At 39.8% G+C, this 6,073-nt stretch overlaps 1 long non-coding RNA gene across 1 annotated transcript; it reads left to right on the top strand.

Annotated features, from left to right (window-relative positions):
* Positions 1 to 337: 337 nt before the first annotated feature.
* On the top strand, positions 338 to 2,178 carry LOC140254599 (uncharacterized). The gene is made up of 4 exons (XR_011904262.1): positions 338 to 367; positions 478 to 587; positions 1,256 to 1,336; positions 2,064 to 2,178. It is a non-coding gene; the product is annotated as an uncharacterized lncRNA (long non-coding RNA).
* The last annotated feature ends 3,895 nt before the right edge of the window (positions 2,179 to 6,073 follow it).

Here is a 6,073-nt window from a genome sequence, read left to right as displayed (position 1 = left end):
ATGCATGCTATTTTTGTTTGCTATCAATGTATTTTAATGTTTCAGCTCACGTGATACTATGGGTTTTTCTCTGTACTTTACTCGCTGCTACAGCCCTAGCGATAGGAGGATGTGTTTGATGGTGTAATGTGATGTCCTGCCAAAGACAAAATTGGTTACCTATCCAAAGAAGGAGCTATTAAGGCTCATGGTTACCTTAATGGGACTTAATGGCTTTAAGTAATGGCCCTTAATGACTTCAATCAGCCTCAGCGGGGGCCTCCACCCACACTCCCTGCCCTTGGGTGCAGGAGCCACATAAAAGCCCTGGGCTGTTAGCTCATGGAGCTTCATTGCATTGAGTTTGTGGTTTCACTATGGCTTCCTGGTTTGTATCTCGAGCTTGCTTTCTTCCCTACACATCACTAGATCGTCCTGGTGATCATAAGACTGTCTCTGCCTTTGGTTGCTATTACTGGCACTGTTCATTATCTGCAGGCCAACCTTCTGGTTTGATTTTGGACCTGTCTCAGGAGGTTGTTCGGTGATGCAGACTCTCCACTTGGACCTGGTAGCCATCTTTGGGTTTGCTCAACTCACCTCACTAGGTATGGCGGGATATGCTCTGGGTAGTGGGTCCCTTGCCCTGTGGATTGTTATTGCACTTGGTTCTGTTTCCCTTAGGGACACCATCAACCATCCATGCCTTCCTCGTTCAAGCACTGGTACCCCTTGCTTAAACTATCTTTAAATAAGGATTATCTCATTCCTTGAGTCACTCCTATTGTGGGGTTAGGCAAGAGTCAGAACCAATGCAAACAGAAGGGTTAAATATACTGTCCTTGGGATTGAGATTGGAGGGAACAAAACATCCCCGTTTTTGTAGCTGTTAGAACAGTTCACTTACGGAGTCAAGCTACCATCTGGCTTCTGAGTGCTGCCATGTCTTTCTGAAGAACACAAGGAACGGAGATACTCAGAATATTAACGTTTTTGTTTTAATATCAAAGCAAATAATGAATAGAACAGCATGAGTCAATTTACAGATGATGAAAGGGATTTCTGAAGGGTATCTGTAGGCTGTGAGCTATTCTGTGCTGGAATATGAACAAATCACTGACAGATTTTCAGAGGAAGTGTAAATAGTCCCTTTTATACTTCTTTGTCATTGTGTGAATGTGCATAGGTACACATACTAGCTGTATTTACTTTAAATAAATATGAAGTACCATGTGGACTTTTCACTTCCTGCTTGTTTTTATTACCTGCTGTTCAGGGTTATATGTGCACCAAGTACAAATGCTCTGTCTGGCAGATGGAGCTCTGGAGTGAGAGCAGCTGAGCTGCAGGAGTTCAGGTAAGCCCATGAAGTTAAAGGACAGGTAATAGGACTAATCTACAAGTATACTGGTGCCTTTCTATGAACAGGAGAATCATTTCACTGTAGAAGTTTAAATCAAACTGACAAGCAGTCCCCACAAGGTACTCCACAGAAAACATCCTACAGCTGGATTTACTTTACTCGTTGTCAGTAGGAGTGTTTTCTGCAAGGCTGCAGGATGCAGAGTACAAAGAAAAGAATACTGCACAGAAAGTGAAACAAATCTCCATTGTGATCTCTTGCTATCGGTTTCTGTTCTTACTGAGGCTGTTTCAAGATTAACATTGGAAAAAGCAGCACTGTTGGGTTTTGTATTACTAAACTGTAGCTGAATTTACCTTTGAAAGAACAAGAGATTAGGACTTCTCTCATACTGAGGAGCTAAGACTACCGAAGCTTTGTAACAAAAGGAGCTGGAAGGCTAAACTCTCTGGCCATGAGCTCTTGTGTTCCATTTTATTAGTCTTCAAGAGGCTTGAACCAAGGTTCCAGCCCAATAAACTGCAGGTGCAAGTTTTCTTTCTAAACATTATTCCACTTTACTGTAAACATGTTTGCTGTGCTCCTCAGCAAAATTCAAATAAAATCTAAATTTCAATCCTAATTCCTGTACAGACTCTTGGTAGTTTAATGCATTGGAATCTCAGTTATCTTGGTGGATATTTTGGTCAGTGCCTTAGTATGTTCTCTTTCCCTCCAGCAGAACTGGAATAAACCTAGAAATTGTCTTTCTGTGGAATTATCCTGTACAGCAGCCATGATCCACCAGTATCATCATTTGATGATGCATCAGAGTCTAGCTACCATAAACCCCATTGAATTAGAGGTGACCTTTTCCTGGATATCCACAATAAGATAATTACCACTGGAGAGCACACTCCTCATGTTGCTGTCCGTTGGCAATGTAAATAGAGAACAACAGAATGCAGATGAATACAAATGCATAAGGGATGAGAAAAGTTGAGGAGAAAAGTGATACCGTTAGCCGACAAGAAACCACAAGAGCAATCTAACAGCTTGATTTGGAGGGAGGTAATTTTCAGATGACAACTTCATCTAAACCTATATTAAAAATGGCTTGTGGCCCCCAAGCTTTTTCATGACACTGGTACAGTTTTGGCTGTATTATGTGCTGAAACTTCACGAGTCCTTTAGCTCGAAGAAGAGCACACCTAGGCAAAAGCATTACAGATCACATGTGAGTTAAATGGGAAGCTTTTCAGCAGTCATCTCAGTTTGGATCGTTTTCATGCAGGCAGTGGTCTGCCCTTGAGCATGCAGAAAGAACAATGCTACGAATCCACACACAGATCAAGGCACAGTGAAATGCAAGGGGTAAGAAGAAACAAAAGGAAGAAAAAGCTGCAGGGATGTTGGAAATGCTGAGGAGAGTGTGATTAAAATAGGATGAGAACCTGATCTTGCCTGGGTCAGCACATTGCCATTCAGACTAGCTTAAATTGAATTTAACAGGTGGGTTAATTTCCACTGCATCACACCAGACATCCTTTAAGCCCAGCTAAAACTGACAATAAAACCTAGAGAAACAGTCAAGGAAAACTGGGTCTAGATTATTCATTAGACAATGTTTATTGCATGTATTTCTTAAAAAGCACTTTGCTTAATAATTTATCCATCGTTTTCTGGTTATTTTACCATAAATAAGTTTTAGTAATTGGTGATGGAAAAACAGAGAGCTAAATAAGAAACCACCATCAACTGTGATATTTGACGTATGTAGATTTCTTTCAGGAAGGGCCACAGAGCAAAATTATAGTGTTACTGGTTGATTGTGGCATAGCTCTAGTAACAGCCATACGGGAGGCATGTAATTTCATGGTGCTGCACATGGCGAAGTCATCACAGTTACCAGGATCTCATTTGACGTGGCTGCTCTCCAAGTTTTCTGACTTAAATGAACTAAAAGCCATTAATTTTCAAAACATAATTAGTCCAACTATATATATATATATATAACTATATATATATATATAAATAACAAATGTGGGGAGGGGGGAAGCTCTATGATCCTTTGTACAGTGAAACAAGTGTATGAGAAAGAAATTGATAAGGATATAAGCAGGCTCCCATTTAATATTATGGCAATGGCACCTGTGCTGCCCATTGTATTTGCTAGGAACGGCAACAAATAGTACATCAAAAGATAAACCAGAAAATATAAAGGAAGAATTTCACATCACAATGTGATGACTTCAATAGGAACATTGATATTCTGGACAGAGGCAAAATCTGGAAGAGAAACAATGAATTCTCATTTAAAGCTCAGAAATGGATGTAAAACACCTTCTTTAATTTTTAAGAAAATATTATTAAAAATATTAATTGTGCTCAATCACACCAGTATGTGACTTGGTAATTTTGGGACTTAGCAGTCACTGCAGGTATCTGTATCCAGTGATGTTTCCAGCAAAGCACTGGGGTAAAACCAAGCCTTAAAAATGTGGCAAGTGCAAGAGAAATGCCAGACTGTAGATACTTAGAACAGAGGAAGCAAACATCCAAGTGGGCTGGTTCATGAAAGCAGGAGCATGATGATTCATAGAGCATGCAATGATGCTGCGACCCAAAACCATGCTGTGCTAAACCTTTAGAGCCGCTCAAACACTTGAAGCAGCAAACAATTGAATCTGAAAGGTAAACAAGTTGGTCTGAAACGTTTGAAAACTTTAACAGGGTTTTGCAGCCCACACTTGACCTCTCATTCTGAATTGCTTTTCACGAGAGGATGCTTCATTGTACTTTTTAGGTATTTTTCCTTATTTTGTGACCTTTGGGGAAAAAGAAAGAATGATCTTCAGCTGATCCAAACTACTGACCCCTCTGATTAGCATTTTAGAAGACAATAGAAGTTAAAGACCGCTGCCTTACAAATACTGATGTAGTGCCATGTTAATTGTTTTGTACTTAGTTGAAGATAACCAGGGGAAGGACATTTGGAACCTGCACAGACAGATGTCCCTGCCTGGATCAAGCAGAGTGCCTGTTAAAAATGGCACAGTCTTTCTAATCAGCTGGGTAATATTATAGCATCCTCTGTTCTAATGGCTGAGCCAAGAGTGAGCACTCCCTGATTTGTTTCAGACAAAAAGAGAAGTAACTAAAAATACCACTCTCTGATGGGTTAAATGATGTGGCTGCTTTCTCTCCAGCAGAATAAGGAATGCTCTCTCCAGCAGAGCTGGGAGGTTGCAATGAACAGCTCATGCGGTATCTTTTCCAGTTGCCACAACTATCTGGAGCCCAAATTTGACTATGAGCACTTCAAAAAATACAGTGTTCTATAAATAAATAAATAAAATATGTTTCCAGTGACAAGATTGCATGCGTGAACATTGAAATAACTTTGGGTCTCTGTTTCTGAGTGCTGGGTACCTCTACATCGGGTTTATTCAGTCTGTTTGTACTACCTAGGGAAATAAACTCAACTCATTTCTATGGATATGACCTATTTGAACTGCATGCCTGCAATGCTGAGACATTATGAATTAATATGAACATTTGTTCCTTTGTTTTAAGCCCTTTTTATGAGAGTCCCGATTTATCTTGAATATCACGCTTGCCCAGCAAGGGATCGGTTAACTATTACCATATTGAGCAATGCTTCAATTTGCTTGAATAGTACCTTATGCTGCAATTAGCCTCAGTGAATCACTGTGATTATTCATACAGGGATCTACAAAAGCACAAATATCAAAATCTGTTCTATGTTCTCCTGAACATACAGGGTTAGGCAGACTGTGAAGTTCTATACTGGTCAGACCTGCCTGGCTTGACCTCTAGAAATTAGCTTCTATAGGAATATTTGGTGCAAGTAAAAATCAGATTTGACTCTAAATTAAGGTTCATTTCTTCTTTTGATTGACTCTCCAGGCAGAGCAGGTACCCACACATGTGCCTCTGCTATCTTTGGTATTCATATGACTCCCCCGTTGCCAACCTGTTTGAAGGTTATGTACGAGTCCCCTTCCAAGCAGCATATTTCTCTCAGTAGTGTGGTTAATCTGTGATTCAGAACAATTCAGAGCTTTTACCTTGTCTGTAATCTTATTACTAGATAATATTTGCAAGAACTGTTCAGGAAGAAGCAGAAAAGGGCCTGGATTCTATTTAATTTTCTAAAGCCATTAAAAGTAAGGCTTGATAAGAAGCTACATTGCAAAATATTGGTGGTTTTTGCTTCTAAGCCATCTGCAGTGTAACGTTTTTCCTTTAAGTACTGCTAGTGCTCTTATTAACAAGCATAGGTCTTACTGAAAGCAACAGACTTCTAAGGACCAAAGTTCTAAAGCCTTGGCATATGGTAAAGCAGGTAACAATGGTAACCATGTAACAGCTCAGCACGGGCAAAGAATACAATATGTCAGTAAATATAACAAAATGGATACCGTAGCCATCATAATATTAACTCAAAACATGCCCAGATTTTGATGTTTTAATTTCAGTATCTCAAATATTGGATCAGAAGTCTGGGAAGGCAGTGAGGATATGGAGTAGTAGAGCCATTCCCTTGGCCATTAGTGGATGCATTCCGAAGCATTTCTCTAAACTAAGCACATAAAACTCCTTTGTAAAGATCTACCACGAGGCTTACAGAAGTATTACATTTCCCTCTTGAGATGCGATCTACTTCATTCAAACCATCTATTACATTCTCCTATGCAGAGCACACAAGAGCAGGAACTGAATTCAAGC

The sequence above is a fragment of the Excalfactoria chinensis genome, chromosome 7 (assembly GCF_039878825.1).
Source record: "Excalfactoria chinensis isolate bCotChi1 chromosome 7, bCotChi1.hap2, whole genome shotgun sequence".
NCBI classification, from domain to species: Eukaryota; Metazoa; Chordata; class Aves; order Galliformes; family Phasianidae; genus Excalfactoria; species Excalfactoria chinensis.
Note: the sequence above shows the minus strand (reverse complement) of the source record. Positions and strands in the feature narration are given on the sequence as shown.